This window comes from Benincasa hispida, chromosome 1, assembly GCF_009727055.1.
Source record: "Benincasa hispida cultivar B227 chromosome 1, ASM972705v1, whole genome shotgun sequence".
NCBI lineage: Eukaryota > Viridiplantae > Streptophyta > Magnoliopsida > Cucurbitales > Cucurbitaceae > Benincasa > Benincasa hispida.
The window spans coordinates 8,087,820-8,108,169 of NC_052349.1; the positions used below are offsets into that span (position 1 = coordinate 8,087,820).

Here is a 20,350-nt window from a genome sequence, read left to right on the forward strand (position 1 = left end):
CATTCAATTCTTTCATTTGGAACTAGGCGGCTAGCCATTTCTTTACATCTATCAGTAATCTTAAATCATTCCCAATTAGTAAGATATCAACCATATACAATACGAGAAAAGCTATTGAACTATTGATGATTTTCTTATAAACACAAGGTTCATCAACATTCTGATCAAAGTCATAAGATTTGATCACAATATAAAATCTTAGATTCCAAGATCAAGATGCTTGTTTCAGTCTTTATATGGATCGATTAAGCCTACAAACCTTTTGCTCTTGACCTTGCTTAACAAATTCGTCTGATTGATTTATATAGATGGTTTTTTCAAGATTATCATTCAAAAAAGCAGTCTTGACGTCCATTTTCTATATCTCATAGTCATAATATGTAGCTATGGACAAGAGAATCCGAATAGACTTTAGCATGACAGCAGGTGAGAAGTTTTTTCATAGTTCACTCCTTTAACCTGGGTGTAACCCTTCGCCACTATCTAGCTTTAAAGTTTTGTATCTTTCCATTTGTACACCTTTTTCTCTTATAGATCAATTTAGCGACGCTGTCCTGTTTTCTATAAATATTCTTCTTCAATTTTAGGTTAGAAAAATGCTGAATTTCAATGGAGGCCAAGGAGTGGCCAAACTTTCTTCTTCCCTCTTTATGTTTTCAGTATTGTTAGGCTAGTTTTTAGTTTAGTTTTGGATTGTAAGCACAAATTGGATTGTACCTCATGAGTTTGTCTATGATTCGATGAGTTAATTTTTTATCTAGTTCTTAGATTAAGGATTCGATGTAACCCTTAAGTTTTCTACCCAATTGGATGTTTATAATTTAGAATTATTTTTTTCTTTAAATCTCAATTGAATTAGATTTGCATTTATGTGTTGGATTGACACTTTTATCATGATTGCAATTCTCTGCTAGTTAATTTCAAGCTCGCACGTTTCCTAGTAGTTCGTCTATGCTTGAATTTACCCCTGTAGCAACAATTGAACATGTATGTTTAGGTTTATAAGCTGACTTTGAATCTTTGTATGCATGTTTAATTTAGATATGAAGAATGTTTGGTTAATTAAACATGGCTTTTCCTGATAGTTAATCGATATAGTTGAATCCTAAATCTTAATGCATGTGTTTTTAGCTCTTTATGGCCACTAAGAACCCAATTGAATCTAGGAGCATGTAGATTAGTTAGGGCATGGTCTTTCCAGCGTTAATTATTAATTAGGACGCTTGATTGATTTCAATTTAATTAATTTTCGGCCTTTATAGAGATTAGTTAAATCACATCAATTGAGTAGTTATGTACGCATAATTCGGTGATATAGTCAATTGGCAAAAAACGATGATTGAAATTATATTGAATGTTTACTTGATCTGAGAACTAGATGAACCTATTACGACTTACATTTATCCCTAGCGATTTATGTTTTTGCATTTTATTCAAATTTCAACTAAAAACCAAAATCCCATTTTTACTATTTTTCCAAGGTCAGTTTTAATCTAAAAGAAATTAAGTCAATGCTTCTCTATGGTTTGACCCTCCACTTACCTCTGTTGCTACCCTTTAGTAGTATTGGGAGTAGTTTGGTGTATACAAATTTTCTTTTGATCAAGTTTGAAGCTTATTAACGACGTAAGGTTTGGGATTGTCACCCATATATCGTGTAGGACGGGATATAACCCTCCCACTACGATGGAGCTCTCTCAACTCTTGAGAATTATTTTGACTAGATGTGCTTGGGACATCAACAACTTTTGTTGATGTACTGACATTATCAACAACTTTTGTTGATGTACTGACATTAGATTTAGCAAAGAAAATAATGAAATCCTTTAAATTCATTACTATTTTCAATGATGCTTTAGTGATTCAGAACTAAAAGCTACCGAAGGGTAGTCGGTTAGTCCTTCACTAAATTGAGACGTTCTCAACCAAACAATAGCCTAAAATAACTTTTATTTCTATAGTGTTTAGTTATCATTATTTTGGTCAAGAAAGCATTGACTCAATGATTCTTTTAAGTGTAACTCTTTATTTTAGATCCACAGTTCCACCCTAATAAGCCTGTCGATGGAAAGGATAATATTAGTGCAAAAGGCAATCCTATCCATTTCTGGGGTTTGCCCTAATATTGATTCCATACAAACACCTTCCGAAGGGAAAGTGCGCCCAGGTTACCACAAAGTTGAGTATGAATTCCCAGAATACAAACTAATAAAAGAGACTGTAGGGTATGTTGACACATATCCTTCTCTCACTTACTTACTTTCTCCATTCACCTTGATATTGACTCGTACAAACACCTTCAAAAGGGAGGATGCTCCAAGGGCATCACAAGGCCATGTCTGGATCTCACGATTTGAATTTTACGGAGAACATGAAAGTAAATGTATATCAAATACAGTTTTAATCCCGTTAATTGTTTTTTTTAACAAATTAGGGTTCATTACTTAGTTAAACTTATTCTAACTTGTCTATCAAAGTGATGATTATTTGCCCCAATATAACATTTATAAATTTGTTGTTTTAATAAAAGAAATAAAATTTAATAAAACTTTATTTTATTTTATTCCATTATATTCTATTTCACTTTTATTTTAACATTTTCCTTGTTACACAAATATATCTAAATATATATATTCTTAAAACTCTTCCCCTTTTCTCTTCTAATTCCAAAAAGAATTTAACTAATCTCCTTCAAAATGACATTAATTCCTGACATCAATTTCCAACATAAATTTTCAACTTTAAATAATTAAATACAGTAGTTACATTTGAAAGTCCAAAATTCCAAAAAAACACCCTCAATAAAAGAAAATTACTGAAATTACGTTACTAACAAAATTTGGGGTGTTACAATGACATTAACCTTACCTTTTCAAGAATACCTAAATTATCCTTCAACATTATTAGAAAGAAAGATAGAAGACAAGAAGGAGAAAAAATGAGTCTCTGATAACTTGTAGAAATACAAGTTATTGTGGCTCTTAAGTTGGAACAATTAAGGTTTTTAATGATAAAATCTCCTCATTTTTAGAAGAAACGCATGGAATTACTCGAACATTAGCAAACTCATGCAAAAGAATGTAACTAAAATGATGCGACACTAATGCATTATATTGCAGGATTTCAACAAGAGGCTAACGCATGATTAAGAAGTGTCGCAGGTAAAGTTCTAACGCATGGGTCATGCGTCGGAGGGATTCAACGCAAAGAAGATTCATTGATTCAGACTGTTTGAGTCAAATCACCACTTGCAAGCATGGGCACCTGCAGCAGGCGGCGTCTGAAAAGCTTATGAGTGTCAGGCGGCTGATCAGGGCATGGACTTTAATGTTGCTCATCACCAAGCTAGAGAAGACCAACGCCTATAAATAGAAGAAATCCCTCCAGAGTTTGAAGTTTAGAAAAATTTCAAGTTCTCACTCTCAGTATTAGCGTAGTCGTAGGTTTAGATCTTTAGTGGTACCAAGAAGAGCAGAGGGAAAGAGAACCACCATTACCACCGATCAAGGAGCAGAGGAAGCCGAGCTTGAGAGAGACACTTCGTCTAATTCTTATACAAGTGATTGTACACAACTAGAATTGAGCCAAAGAGATATAGGAGATTGTACTCTGCGGCTTGACTCATTTCCTTTCATCTCATTTATCGCTTTCATTCTTTCATCTGATTAAGTATTGGTTTTGTAAAGACAATCTGCTTCTTTATAAATTCATATATTTGATCTATCACACTTTGCCATTGTTTATTTCTTGTTTATATTAGATGCATCTATACTTCATGAAAAATTCTATTTCAAATGCTTAAGTCAACTTGATCAATTGGTAAAAGCATCTTTAGCTTAGACTATTCGAGAGAATAAATAAGTCAGCATCAAGTTAGAACACATAGTACATCTAGAGATAGACTTACTAGTATTTTACTGCATCATGTGTTTGACGCATGCATCCTAGAGATAGGTTTTGTATGTTATTCGCATTGGGAAGTGTCGAATAAGAGTCCAACGCATAAACAAAGAAAGCAAGCCATCTCATTCACATCACATTCTAGTTCGTGTACATTCAACTTAGATCGACGCATACCACTTGCATAAAAATCCATTTCCACATGACCCATCATTCTCTACTCAACCCTTTTATATCTTCTCGCACACACACAACACCTTAGTGTAAATAACACATTTCTCTGTACAATTAGGAAATCCCTACAACAGCTACAACGCAAGGTCTGCGTTAGCTTAATCTGAATTCATGAGTTCGACCCTGGACTTACCAGGAACCTAAATTGGATTTATACTTGGGTCTGATTTAGGAAAACTTGAACGTCAATAGAGGAGTGTCATGCATTCTGTTGCACATCTCTAACGCATCAACGCGTTACGAATACATAAACGCATCAATGCATCAACGCATCATTCATACTTAGAACTTATTTTTCCAATTTATTTTATACAATACACTCCTAGTTCGAATCACAATAGCAATGAGCAGTCTCTTCCCCACAAATTTAATTTTAAATTGACTTAGGATGTGTTTGGAATATATTTTCAAGTCTTTAATTTAGAAAATAAGCCATTTAGAAGAAATTGGAGTATTTGATAACCACTTAAAATAGCTTTTCTAGTGTATTTTAATCAAAATAAGTTTTTTGAAAAACATTTTTTTCTAAGTCAATCCAAATGAACCCTTATTGTTGTTTTTTACCATTGTCATTTTCCAGGTGTGACAGGATGCAATTTCTTAAAGGGAGATTTTCAAAAATAGAAAAATAAGAAAAACTATTTACACAATATAACAAAATTTTAATTTTTTTTAGAGGGTGAAAGAGGTTGATAGAGGCTGATAGAAGTCCACCAATATCTATCAATGATAGAAACTGATAGAAGTCTATTACTAATAGATGTTGATAGAAGTTTATAAATATCTATCAGTATTTATTTTACTATTTTTGTAAATAGATGATATTTTTTCCATCCATAAAAATTTCTCTTTCTTGAAGGTCTATAATAATTGGAAAATGAAATTTACAAAATAATAATAATAATAATAATAATAATAATAATTAATAACAAATAGACGAATAAATAAATAATGATTCCATTATCAAATGCTAAAATGGTTATATTCTTAGCATTTTGAAAATGGAATCATTTGATAATAATAAAAAAAAAAAAAAAAGGAAACATAATTTTTAATGTTTTTTAAGACAACCAGTTTCTTCCAATTTCTTAAAAAGAAGTGTGTTTTCTAACCTATACCCCATTGAATTTCTTCTAACTTTTACATTTATTTAAGCCATAAATCTGTCTCTTCTACTACTATCTCATTCTTTCTCCACTCCTTTCTTCCTCAAGATTCGGCCATGACAATACAAGTGACCACTAAAAATAATAAGGAAAAGTTAGGTTTTGGATCTAATTTCAATTTAGTCCGTGTATTTAAAAATTTTACATATTTAGTTCTTAGGTTTTGAGTTTAGTTTCAATTTAATTCTTAAATTTCAAAATGCTACAATTTTATGCTTGATATTTGAGTTTTATTTCGATTTGATGCTTATGTTTTAAGATTTACTCTTTTAATTTCATTTTTTTTAACAAAATACTCACTTTTCATCTTAAATTAAATTAAAAATGGTTAACAAAAATTAAGACCGATTTAATTAATTAGTTGAAATTGATGTCAATAATTGAAAATGGGCATTTAATGAAAAATTGAAGTTAAAAATGTAAAATCTTGGAATTCAGTGACTAAATTAAAACAAAACTCAAATTTCAGGGATACAATTGTAATATTTTAAAACTTAAGATCTAAATTGAAATAAAACTCAAAATTTAAGGATTAAATGTGTAACATTTTAAAGTTTAGGACCAAATAAAAATTAGAGCTAAAATCTAGGGACGAAAAAAATATTATTCCCAAAATAATATTACATTATAGTACATCGATTATGAAATAATTTCTATTGGATCGCTACTATCAAATTGTTTTACATTTGAGTTTTGAGTTTAACTTTTTTTATTTTCTAAATTTTTATTTTTGTATTTTTATATGTACGATGAGTTTCCACTCATCTTCAATTTTAGTTTCTACCTATGAAGCACGGACACTTCATATGAGGCAAAGAATTAATATCAGACACGTATCAGATACCGATACTTCTAGATACTTGTCTGATACGTATCTGACACGCGATTTTATATATCTATATTTTCAGATACTTTCCAGATACGTATCTGATACGCGATTTGACGTATCTATTTCTATGCGTACTTTTTTTTAAAGAAAAAAAAGATAAGTAACTCATCTAATCTTTCCCAATCTAAAATTAGGCAACGTATTTAAAAAGCTCACTACTTGAGTCCAAAACTTAAAGAAAAAAAAAATAATGGACCAAACCCTAGACTAGAATCATCCAATCTTCATCTTCACATTTGAGTCCTTATAAAATCTACCCAAATATAAACCATTTGGATATCTTCAACAATAAGTTCTTCATTTATCTTCATATTTCTATACCTAATCTTCTTCCTCTTCGTCTTCTTCTTTGCAATATGAGTAACTTTTCTATTGCATTTTATTAACTATTGTACTTCAACATCTTAGATGTTACTTTTTTTGTATTGTATTTCAGTATTTGTATTCTATTTTGTGCATTTGTTATTAACTTGTATCCTAAATTTATCTATATCCTATATTTTTTTAAAGAAAAAAAATGTATCTTCGACGTATCAGTATTTTCATTTTTTAGAAATATATATAAAAAAATGACGTATCTTTAGACGTATCCATATCTTAGTTTTTTGGAAATTGACGAATCGCCGTATTCGATCGTATCCGTATCTTGTACTGTATCTGTGTCTGGGCTTCATAGGTTCCTACTAATCTTCAATTTTGATGTTTATATTTTGTGAAAAAAAAAGAAAGAAAGAAAAAAAAAGGGATGTTGACGTGAATTATAAATAATTATGATATTAATTTTTTTAGTTAATTTTAACACAAAAAAGATAATCAAGATAAATTTAATTTTTTTTTAAATTAATTAATAGAAATTAAAACAGATGACTTTAAAAAAAAAAAAAAAAAAAAGCAGATAAAATACTTGAATGACCAAATTGAACTAAATTTAGCAAATACTATATATTAAGAGCAAATGCCTAAGTACAACATTGCACCTAAATTCATACTCCCACTTTCTCTATTCCGGGAAAAATAATTTCTTTTATAACATTTAAAAAAATTAATTACCATGTGATAATTTTTATTAGATGTAATAGAGGCTACATTGATTGAACCTAATTTTTTTCATATTTATTAATTTGATAAAATAAATATAACCTTAAAAGACCTATAATAATATTATATAAGAAAAAATACCTTTTGATCTATGAATTTTGAAGAGTATGTGTTATGTTTGATCTTTCAAAGTAACCATTATAATCTTTAAGCAAAAATAGGATTAAAAAATCTCTCGACTAAGGTTGACTAAATAAATGACGTATCTATTATTTTTGGGGTCATCTACTAAACGATACCGTACGTAGACCATGATAGAGCAAAAGAGAAAAGAACAAAAGGGACAAAGAGAGAAAAAAAGAGAGTTTGCGAAGATTAAACATATATATATATAAGTCATCTGTCACTAAATGTAACTATTATCTTTCATCATTTGTAACTTAAATTAAAATAGTTTGAAGATTTGAATATATATATAAAAAAAATAAAAAAATAAAAAAGAAAGAAAAATGGTTTTCCGAGGCTGTTATATTGTTTTCCATATTGCAACTCCTTTAATCCACACTCGTGGATCTCACGTTTCTTTTCCCTTCCTTGATACCCATATTTATATAGATGGAAAAGTTTGTGTCCGTTTATGTATTGCAAAATTGTTTTGGGTCAATCGATAATTTAACATAATATTAAAGTAGGAGTTTATGTATGTAAATTGCTCTAATGTCACATTTAGTAGGTCTTTTACAAATCTCAAACCTAAAAGTGAGGAAGATTTAAATTTATTTTCATCCATTATCTTCTGGCCCGTTTGATTCATGGGAATGGGAAATATACAAGTTTTTAATCTTAGGAATGAGAATATCTTACCATCCATGGAGGTTTTTTATAACCACTCAAATAGATGATTTTTCTTTATTTCCCTTGGTTTTTTCTCTCTCTCTCTCTTATTTTTTATCTTTTCATTTTATCTATTTTTCTTCTTTATTGATATTAGTTAATGTATTTAATTTTTATAAATATGTTTAAATTAAATTTATAATTGATATATATAATTAATTTTATTAATAATAATACTAATATAATAATTTATTCTATTATTATGAATTAATATGAAATCATAATCTTTTAAAAAAACATATGAATAACCATAATTATATTTACTTAAATTCCATTTTACTGGTAATATATATTAACATCATAAATTATTTATTAAAATTATTAATCTTTAAAAAGTATTAATTAATTAATTAATAATAAAATAAGTTAACTTTTTCAATTAAACAATCTTGTACACTTATACTTCTAGTTTTCATCTATAATCATAGTTATTTTTTTTTAAATTAAAAACATTGTTTGATGATTTAAAATTAATAAGTTTATATCAGCTTCTTATATATATATAAAGCTTATAATTGACATTAAACAATTAGTTAATTAACTCTTCATCAAAACTATAAAAAAAAATTTATTTAAATTAATTACCAATATTTTAATAAAAATTGATAATATAAATGTGCAATACAAAAAAAAAAATAATTAATAATAAATATATTAAACTGGAGGGTGAATGAGTAAATTTAGATACATTTTAATGGCTTAAAATTGATTTAATAACTTAACGTAATAAAAATAAATTAACAAACGGAAATTAATTATTGAAATTAATTTTTATTAATTTTATACTTTATAATTGCATAAAAAAACATAACATATTATCAAACATCCTATTCCTATTCCATACATAATCAAATATAGTCATCTTTTATTTTTAAATATCTTATTTCTAGGTATCTTTATTCCCAGACATCTACAAAACCTTAGTCCAAATGGCTTCAAGGTATTGAATTAATAAGATGTTTTAATAAAAGACAACAATATGTATGTTCATATCAGCAAAATTTATAGATTTTCTTTCTATACAACCCTTTTTCGTTTATGAAATTAATTTAATGACAAAAAGCCTACCATAGTTAGTTTGGAATAAATTTCAAACATAAGGTTAAAACAAAAACTTTTAAATCTTGTGGATAACCAATTTCTAATATCAAGGTTGATTGTTTCACTCCGATAAGGAAAAAAAATCTCTGAAAGCTATTTTCTGGATCTGAAAGAGAGTACTTAGATTCTCCCAATAATTAAAGTCGTCGAAGTAGAGAAATTGATCGATTTAGCAATCAAAGAATATCGTTGTCACAAGGATGCGTTCCCATTAGAGATTCTAGAATGGAAGATGGAAAAAAAAAAAAAAAAAAAAAAAAAAAGAGGCACTTTTCCCCTCATAACTCAATTTGGAAGTCAGCCCAATAGAAAAACCATCATTTTCATAGTTCATATGTGGATACATATATATAATTTAACATAAAATGGATGTATAGTCAAAATCAGTTCATCAACAGAACAGAAGCATCAATTACAGTGACGATGAAGATTGTGAAATTGTGTGTGGAATTGGGAACGGTGAGGCGGTTGATCGGCCTCCATCGTGTCGATGTCACTGATGAAAGAAGACGGGATTGGTTTCAAAGACTTCTTTGATGAAAGCTGTTGGACGCCTGTTAATCTTTCCTATCCTTTCTCTAACTCACATTTAGATGTAACAAAACAACATTTCTCTTACATTTACTTCTTTTAATAGTTCCATATCCAATTCTTATTTTTGTAATTATTTACATTTTAGTTTTTGAAAATTAAACTGATTTTTTCTCCCTTTCACAATGGTCTGCATCTTTTTTTAAGTAAAAGAGTTGGATTCTTAGTTAAATTCAAAAAATAAAAATGAGTTTTTGAAAACTATATTTTGTCTTTTCTCAAAATTTATCTTAGTTTTAAACCGTAATAAAAGGTAGACAATAATAAACAATAAATTTAAAGATAGAAGAAGTGTTTATAGACTAAACTTTTAAAAATTGAATATCCAAAATCAAATAATTACAAGATCGACTTAAAGTTTTATTTGTTTGAAGAAGTTGTTAATGAACGATGATGATATGTTTGTGTTGAATGAATTATGGATTTGGTAAGGAAGTGATGAAGTGTCCAATAGGAACATCAAAATGAACTCCAATAAGCTGATTGAGAGAGGTTTTAAATATTATACTTGAGGAAGCTTTCCATTGCTGCAAGAAGCAGTTTGTAGATTAATTGTTTTAATAAAATTAAACTAATACTATGTAGCTATCTCATAATAATGGTTAGAAAATTGTATGTAACTCGTGACAAAATCTCTCTCAAATCTTCCCCTTTTTTCTTTTGTCTTTTCCTTTTGGCACCACGCTACATATTCCAATTCCACGAACAGATATGGTAAAATAATTAGGTATATGGATTTTAGTGAACCACAATATTGCAATAAACCTTATACATTTATAAACCCACATATGAATTTTACCCCTTTCTTAATTTCAACAATATTCTTTTATAATATTACCCTTAACCTTTTATTAAGATGTCGAACTATTTTTTAATAGAAATTCTAATCGATTTCTGTTCAAAGGATATTTTGAGAAATTTTTACGGATGACCCAAAATGTAACGACCCGATCCCTTAGGACTTAGGTAAGACCATTACTAAAATAAATGCATGCACATAATTTAAAACAACGCTCAGTTTATTTGAAATAAATGCTACTAAAACAAGAAAAGTTCAAAAGACATTTATTTAATGCAATTGTTAAAACATTAATAGGGTACCCAAATTCTTAAAAACTAACAAAAGTATATAAAAGAGATAATCTTTAGAAATAATTTTCAAACAGTAAAACTAAATATCAAGGGGAAAATAAGGACTCAAATTTTAAGATGCGGAAACGAAAAAGTCTAGTCCCAGTGACACGATCACGAATTCTGCTGCACCATCGCCGGTACATCTTTACCTTTTCCTGAAACATCAACATAAGAAAGAATGAGTATGAAATACTCAGTAAGTAACCTCACCACTAGGGTCAGGCTAGGCATCTATGTCCTCTAGATACCCCCATATGGCATATAAACATATGGAACAAACAAGAGACTGAGTCCTATCCTATTGTAGTTAAGTATGCCCGAAGGAAACACAAAACTGGTGAATCCCGAAGGAAACACAAACTGGTGAGCATCTAACTAATTAATGAGAATATTCACACAGTCTCAATGTTCTAAGAATCAACATTGTATAATTCTAAAACATACATGAAAATCCTTGATACCATGGCTCCATCACATACACATGATTATTAACAACATATTATATCACATTCATGTATACCTTACATCATAATTCCACAACATGCAAGTATGCCTTAACACCAGCAGATCAGACATCGACATATGAAAACACATACTATCACATACTAACGATCAAGTACTTAGGTGTGTATGTAAACAGATCAGAACTTGTGTCAGAACATACTTTGATTCAGGTCATACTGTTAATCAACATGCTAACATTTACCATAACATACACTCATCACACTAGCATACAACTAAAGCTTGGCCCGTGGGCAGTTCTAGTGGTAAGATTACTTTCTAGTGGTAAGATGACTTACCTCAATCGAAACTTTATGGATAACGAAGCTCCGACGGCCAAACTATAACAACAACTAGAAGTAGCGAACCTAACACTAAAAACAACTCAAACAATTTCAGTTCAACCATAACAGTAACATTTGAGACCCAAGTTCAGAATATTAAAAAACTTACCCAAAGGATGAAAGTCACTTCCAATTTCCCTTAACGTGCTCCCTCTAAATTCCAAGTTTCGCTAAAACTCACCTTCAAATAAAAACCCAACACTGTGAATCAAAATGACGAAACCCAATGTTAATAGCTAAGAGATCGAACCGAGCTACCACAACCTTACCTAGAACAGGTCCAACGGCGACAAGGAAGACAGCCGACGACGATTCTGGGTCTGGCAAAGTGTGAAGAAACGGCAGCTGGTCGAATCTGAGCCGGTGAGATGCGAGGGAACGGCAGCTAGACAGATCTGAGTCGGTGAGGTGCTGCGATTGACGAGGAATCTCCCTCGCACAGCGGCGGGTCTGATGAGACAGTGAAGGAAGTGCGGCGTTCGGATCTGAATGGCGGTGAGGTGCTGCGATTGAGAGGAATCTCCCTCGCGTGGCAGCGGGTCTGATGAGACAGTGAAGGAAACGGCGTTCGTGGGTTTGGGAGGAAAGAAGAAGGAAAAATTGGGGGGTTTTACCGTTTGAGGAAGAAGAAGGGGAGTGTTGGTGGGTTTTTTTTTTAAAAAAAAATGGTAATAATAAATGTAGGATTGATGGGGGTTTTAAAATATAATAATTAAAAAGGAAAGTGTAATTATAATAATTTCCTTCCGTTTCGAAAGGAAACTTAATTCCTGCCATAACCTTCACATTGAAATTTAAAATTTAATAATTTTAATTTTCCGCCAAACTTAAATTCCCACATTTATACTTGATATCCAAAAATTTCAAAAATGCCCTTCGACCAAGAAATTATTGAATTACCAAGGATAACGTTACTGAAATTACATTATTATATAAAATAATGTGCAGGATGTTACATTCTTCCCTCCTCAAAGAACTATCATCCTCGAAAGTTAAAACACTCTGGGTGTTACATTCTTCCCTCCTCAAGGAACTTTCGCCTTTGAAAGTTCATTCTTGAAAAAGCTTTGGGTACTGAGCTTTCATCTCATCCTCTCGCTCCCAAGTGGCCTCCCTAAATTGGTGGTTTTGCCACAAGACTTTCACAAAAGTAATTTCCTAGGGGCGCAATGTCTTTACTTCTCTGGCAAAGATCTCTATGGGCTTCTCCTCGTAGCTTAAGTTGTCATTCAATTGCAAAGGCTCAAAGTCAACTACATGGGATAGATCTGTCACATACTTTCTCGACATCGAAATATAACAGACATTATGAACTGAAGGCAGTGATAAAGGAAATGCTAATCAGTCAGCTACGGGGAAAATTCGCTTCAAAATCTTGAAAGGTCCAATGCATCATGAACTCAGCTTCCCTTTCCTAACAAACCTCGGAACACCTTATCACCAGTCTCAAATTCCAGGTCTTTATGTCTCACATCAGCATAGCTTTTCTATCGGCCCTGAGCTGTTTGCATATGTGCTTAGATCTGCTGTATTGCCCCATTTTTCGTCTGCACTAATTCAAGTCCTAGCAACTTCCATTCACCAACTTCGTCCTAACATGCAGGAGACCTGCAACTCTTCTCATATAAGGCCTCCAATGGCGATATGCTAATACTAGTATGGTGACTAATAATATAAGCAAACTTTATTAGATGCAAATGAGAGTCCCAACTCCTCAAAAACTCCACCCACACATCCATAACATACTCTCCAATTTTTGGTTCGAACGCTTTGTTTGACCATCAGTCTATGGCTGAAAAGCTACAATAAATTCTAACTGGGATCCAACACCTTCTGGGAGACTCTTCCAAAAATGGATGTAAAACATGGGTTGTCGTTTGACATAGCTGAAACTAGCATCAAAGAGATGTGACAACCCCTTCCATACATAACTATGAAACTTAAGATGCTGAAAACCAACAATACTTTAACACGTTCAAGCTAAGAACTATGAAAACTGTCATAAGCTTAAGAAAGTCTTATCCACTAAAAACATATATTTGAGCTTACCATTCTGTCACAGAGAAAACTTCATAGGTGTAGTGGAGAAACTGGTTATAAGATATAATGTGTCATCTGAAGATACGTACCAGAACAAATCTGGTCAACTAAAAACTGCTTCTACTCTAGAAGCGCTGACTGTGATGTCTTTCTTAGGGTCTACATGTCTAAGAATAACTCTCTCTAATTAAGCCTCACATTCATGAGAAACTCATCATAAGGCTCTATACTGTCATGGGCTATAAAACTTGCTTGAGCCAATCCTCATATTATTCTTTAGCTTTAAAACAATCACATATCATTACTTAGACCCTGTTGTGGATGAGTCTAAAATTCCCTCTGAAAATGAGGTTTTAAAGTCCCTGGATGCTAAAGCGCCAGTCAATTGATAACACATTTCCGTAACCTCGTAATAACCATAATTGATCCCTGAAGTCGGTTTTTACGATAAAACCTTCTTGATTCATAAGTCTTAGCTTAGATTACTCGTACTCCCTAAAGCTAGTTAACTCATTGCCCATGCAAGAGAATACATACTATCTCATACCGCTCCAAACCCACCTATAGCAATTTCTTATTATCAACTCAACTTTGTTACAAGTCTATCCCTTATGTCAATGGTGATATTGGAAGATCCAACTTACTTACTTTTGTGCATCTACCACTTTTGTCTACCTCGAGCTAGATTAAGTTCTTTTTTCAATCAAATTGATGGTCTTGCTAGTTCATGTTTCCAACACTTGCACACAAAGTCCACATCCCTTAAATCTTACTAATGTCCTCAATGTTTTACGTCTTAACTAATGAAGCCTCAACATACCATATCAATAGTTCTCGAACATCTACTATTACTAGAACTCCATTTTAACTTATCCCTTCTTAATCTTCTGTTTCAATAACAGATTCTTGTGTTAAAACAAAGTTCCATATCAATCACCTACATAAGCTAGCTTTCCATCTAACACATATTGTCCTAAAGTTCTACATGATAATGAGGTATTCTTCTTTTACACCAAAACAAATACCTTGTAACCCCTCTTATCAAGCCTTCAAACTATACTTAACTAGGAGTTTTGAACACATTAAATTTCTCTCTTTCCAAGAGAGTAAACTTTCTTGGATACTTATCTCTAATAAAACCATTAAATTCAAGATACCTTTTTTTTTTTTTTTTCCACTTTTCCATGTGGAACATAATCTCTTTACTAAATTATATTTTTTCTAACTCCTCCATAAATCTTATCTCTCTCACTAAGAATTCCATCTTGTAGAATTCTTCTTTGCCAATTTGCATACTTTTAAACTTCAAAAAGCTTTTGTTTCTTCAAATTTCCTAACTTGGATCTCCTCATCACAATAAGGCTCTGGTTTTGTCTAGTATACTAGAATAATCCTTTCATTCCGGAGGAAGTGCATATTTATACCTGAATCTTCTTCCATAATGGTACGGAACAATAGTATCATTGGAGTGCTACCCACAAACTAACTTTAAGTATAAGAAGCCGAGTAGGCGGATTGGTCCGAGTGGAGAAAAAAAAGGATTGAACTCAAAATATTTTCTGGAGATATATATTTTCCTGGAGAGATGGATAAGATATCCCGACACTATGACATCTTGATACCACCTGAAACAGTAAAAAAAAATTCTAAGAAATCAAAAAAATTGAAAAATTGGATTTATGTCCAGTGGATCACACCTACCAAGAAAAAGTATTTTGTTTTTGTTCGACCTGTAATCATATATGAACTAGCCGACGGTATAAATTTAGTAACGCTTTCTATATTAAGTCTTGCGGTATAGTCCTTCAGAGGTATTTTTAGTGAAAGGACAATTCACCCCCCTTTACCTTTTCCGGCGTCACTCTATAAAATGAGCATCGACAAAGAGCTGAATCAAAAAATCAGTTTGGGACCAATGTAGTGAGTGGTGGTGGGTCTGGTTGTTCCGGGGACAGCTTTCTGGTACGGCTATTGGCCTTGACGCTAAGTCACAGTCTTATCCCTTATTCGATTTCTTCAAAACCAGGCCTGAAGGAAGGAATGAATCAAAAGATAATCGAGAAATAGGTAGCACTTGAGGTCCCTAAAGAAAGAAGGAAAGACAGAATCTTACTAGAAGAAAGAAGCAAGAAGGAAGCAAGTCGTCCTAAAACAATTCGGCAACCTAAACAAATAACACCTTACTTTATTCCCTTTAAGTCCAAGGTCATGTCCAACTATTTTAGCTTCCTTTAATGACATCAACTTAGCTAAATATTCCAAAATAATTCTTCATATCATCACATATACTTTACCTAGTTCATCAAGTTGTAGTATTACCCAAATGATTATGACTTATGAATCCTTTCTAAGATTCTTCTCAAAATGTTGGGTTCTTAATACCTCAAAACATTCAATAAATTTATAGACTCTTTTCCTTTTCCTCCTTATTCATAAAACAACTTTTGACCTTATACTTGAGTACTGACATGTGTAGAAATTTATACTACCACCGATTGCACTATCCAACACAAAACATAACACTAGTCCTTGATCAATTCTTGTCTCGACAATTTTATTCTTTGGCTTAAACATTTAAATACCTTCATTCCTAAATTTTCATAACTCTACATAGTTTCATCAACCTTTAACATTGCTGAACTGAGGTATATATTTGTTCGTTTCTAACATAATTTCCATGAGATTAACTAGTGCCAAGTGACCTCATAATTTACTCTATTTTATTTTTCTTCTTTTGTAGTGTTGTACTTGATAATCCTCTTATACTAACTTTTAACAAGTCACTGACCTAGCATTAGAACATAATTGGTGCATTTAAGCTAAACAAATATTTTAATACACAACTATCCTAAAACTTGTAATTGATAAGACGTACCTGGCGATGACGAGGAATCCGTTTATGGGCCATACGGACAATCTAGACTTACATTGTAAGTCAGTCTACAGAACTCGAAATATGGGCTCTGATACCAACTGTAACGACCCGACCCCTTAGGACTTAGGTAAGGTCGTTACTAAAATAAATGCATGCACATAATTTAAAACGACACTCAATTTATTTGAAATAAATGCCACTTAAAGAAAAGTTCAAAAGATATTTATTAAATGCAATTGTTAAAACAGTAATAGGGTACCTAAATTCTTAAAGACTAACAAAAGTATATAAAAGAGATAATCCTTAGAAATAATTTTCAAACAGTAAAACTAAATATTAAGGGGAAAATAAGGACTCAAATTTTTAGATACGGAAGCGAAAAAGTCTAGTCCCAGTGACATGATCACGAATTCTGTTGCGCCATTGCCGGTACATCTTTAGATACCCGCATATGGCACATAAACATATGGAACAAACAAGAGACTGAGTCCTATCCTATTGTAGTTAAGTATACCCACAAAACTGGTGAATCCCGAAGGAAACACAAAACTGGTGAATCCCGAAGGAAACACAAACTGGTGAATCCCGAAGGAAAGACACAAGACTGGTGAATCTGAAGGAAACACAAAACTGGTGAATCCCGAAGGAAACACAAACTGGTGAGCATCTAACTAATCAATGAGGATATTCACACAGTCTCAACGTTCTAAGAATCAACATTGTATAATTCTAAAACATACATGAAAATCCTTGATACCATGGCTCCATCACATACACATGATTATTAACAACATATTATACCACATTCTGTATACCTTACATCATAATTCCACAACATGCAAGTATGCCTCAACACCAGCAAATCAGACATCGACATATGAAAACGCATACTATCACATACTAACGATCAAGTACTTAGGTGTGTATGTAAACAGATCAGAACTCGTGCCAGAACATACTTTGATTCAGGTCATATTGTCAATCAATATGCTAACATTTACCATAACATACACTCATTACGCTAGCATAGAACTAAAGTATGCCCGTGGGCAGTTCTAGTGGTAAGATTACTTACCTCAATCGAAACTTTATGGATAACGAAGCTCTGACGGCCAAACTATAATGGCAACTAGAAGTAGCGCCCTAACACTGAAAACAACTCAGACCCAAGTTCAGAATATTCAAAAACTTACCCAAAGAATGAAGGTCACTTCCAATTTCCCTTAACGTGCTCTCTCTAAATTCCAAGTTTCGGTAAAACTCACCTTCAAATAAAAACCCAAACACTGTGAATCAAAATGACGAAACCCAACGTTAATGGCTAAGAGATCGAACCGAGCTACCACAACCTTACCTAGAACAGGTCCGACGGCGACAAAAAAGACGGCCGACGACGGTTCTAAGTCTGGCGAAGTGTGAAGAAGCGACAGCTGGTCAAATCTGAGCCAGTGAGGTGCGAAGGAACGGTAGCTGGATAGATCTAAGCTGGTGAGGTGCTGCGATTGACGAGGAATCTCCTTCGCGCAGCGGCAGGTCTGATGAGACAGTGAAGGAAGCGAGATGTTCGGATCTGAATGGCGATGAGGTGCTGCGATTGACGGGGAATCTCCCTCGCACGGCAGTAAGTCTGATGAGATAGTGAAGGAAACGACGTTCGTAGGTTTGGGAGGAAAGAAGAAGGAAAAATTGAGAGGTTTTGTCATTTGAGGTAGAAGAAGGAGAGTGTTGGTGAGTTTTTTTTTATAAAAAAAATGGTAATAATAAATGTAAGACTGATGGGGGTTTTAAAATATAATAATTGATGGGGGGTTTTAAAATATAATAATTAAAAAGGAAAGTGTAATTATAATGATTTCTTTCCGTTTCGAAAGGAAACTTAATTCCTGCCATAACCTTCATATTGAAATTCAAAATTTAATAATTTTAATTTTCTGCCAAACTTAAATTCCCGCATTTATACTTAAGATCCAAAAATTTCAAAAATTCCCTTCGACCAAGCAATTATTGAATTACCAAGGATAACGTTACTGAAATTTCATTATTATATAAAAATAATGTGTGGGATGTTACACAAAAATTGGGCCCAAAATGTCAAATGATCCATTTTTAAAAAATAATGTCAATTGACCCTCTGCTGACATTGCCATACCAAATTACGTAAATTGCCCTTACACCAGCCTTACGAGGTAAATCTCACTCTTGTCTAATTAAACGCTCTTGCTCTCGCTTGAAATTCCCTGGTTTGATGTGATTGCTCGTCAGTGTACTGTTGATTTAACAAAATGTCACGACGGAAGCCTCAAATCAAATCAATAATACCTAAACATAATACAATGGTGATTCCTTTAAACTCTAAACTCCATTTTAAAGGTGATTACTTCTCTGATTTTCCACGGTGTTTTGTTGAACGGAGATTTTTCGAACGGGGATTTCCAAGACGAGGTTTTCTCAGAAAGGAACAACTTTTTCAGAAAGGTGAATTATTTTGAGTCTGTTTAATTAATTTTTATGTGTTATTTCTGGAAGGGTAGCATTACGAAATTTTGCATTGGGAGAGAGTAAGAAAAAGGAACAGTAAGAGAGAGAACGAGATTATGAGAGAGGGCGAGATTATGAGAGAGAGCGAGATTTTGAGAGAGAGCGAGAGTACACTTCAATTGCTTATACAACTTAATGACAAATGTTCTCTTGCTTTGTAGAATGACAGAAATGTGTCTATTTATTCGATTTGGAGGTGCTTGGGATGAGAATGAAAGTTCGTATATTGGAGGATAGTTGAAAGGAATCGTTGTGCCCCCTACAGTGAATTTAAGAACTTAAATCTCGCATTTACAGGGCTACAAAAGTCAGTTCTTTAGAGTTTGATCTTATCCTGAAAGTTAAATATAATCTTGAATTTGAAGTCCTTCCACAATGCATAACGGATGATGATGATCTTCACTTCTTTCTTTTGCGAGAAGAGCTTAGTAGACTTCAGATAGCTGTAACGTTGAAGTATAAATAGGACGAAAGGGTTGGAATGGGGTTTAGAAATGTGAGTTCTGATGATATGACTTTGGACAGACAATACGAAGAATCATATCAGTTTCGTCGGGAAGAGGATGATATTCCATTGTCTACCAACACCGTACCATCAACATTCGATTATATAGATTGTGGTCCTTCAGTGGATGTGGATGTGAATGAGTAACCAGCAGGATTGAATGAAATGGATCGTGATCATGGAGATGTGCGTCGTTCTACAACAGCTTCAGTGGTTCCACCATCTGTGTCTTCAAGTCAAACAGAGTTGATTATGCATGACACCTCTTCATCTGGGACAGATGACGTTGAAGTTGGTCAACTATTTTTGAGCAAAAAGGATTTGAAAATGAGATTGTCTATTCTGTCCATAAAAAAAAAATTGAATTTAAGGTCAAAAAATCAACCAAATCTCTGTTCACTGTCAATGCATTAGGGAGACATGTAAGTGGAGCCTTCGTGCAATTAAAATGGAAGGGTCTGATATATTCAAGATCACAAAGTACTGCAGTTCGCACACATGTTCCATAGGAATGTTGAATCACGACCATAGACAAGCAACTGCTACGGTTGTTGATCAATTCATCAAAGATAAGTTCACTGGCATAGGACGTATTTATAT

General features: G+C 32.5%; 1 long non-coding RNA gene across 1 annotated transcript; it reads right to left on the minus strand.

Annotated features, from left to right (window-relative positions):
* Nucleotides 1-10,861: 10,861 nt before the first annotated feature.
* On the minus strand, nucleotides 10,862-12,460 carry LOC120088415. The gene is made up of 4 exons (XR_005484918.1): nucleotides 12,062-12,460; nucleotides 11,902-11,973; nucleotides 11,748-11,822; nucleotides 10,862-11,102 (listed from the first exon to the last, which is right to left on the minus strand). It is a non-coding gene; the product is annotated as an uncharacterized LOC120088415 (long non-coding RNA).
* Nucleotides 12,461-20,350: the final 7,890 nt, after the last annotated feature.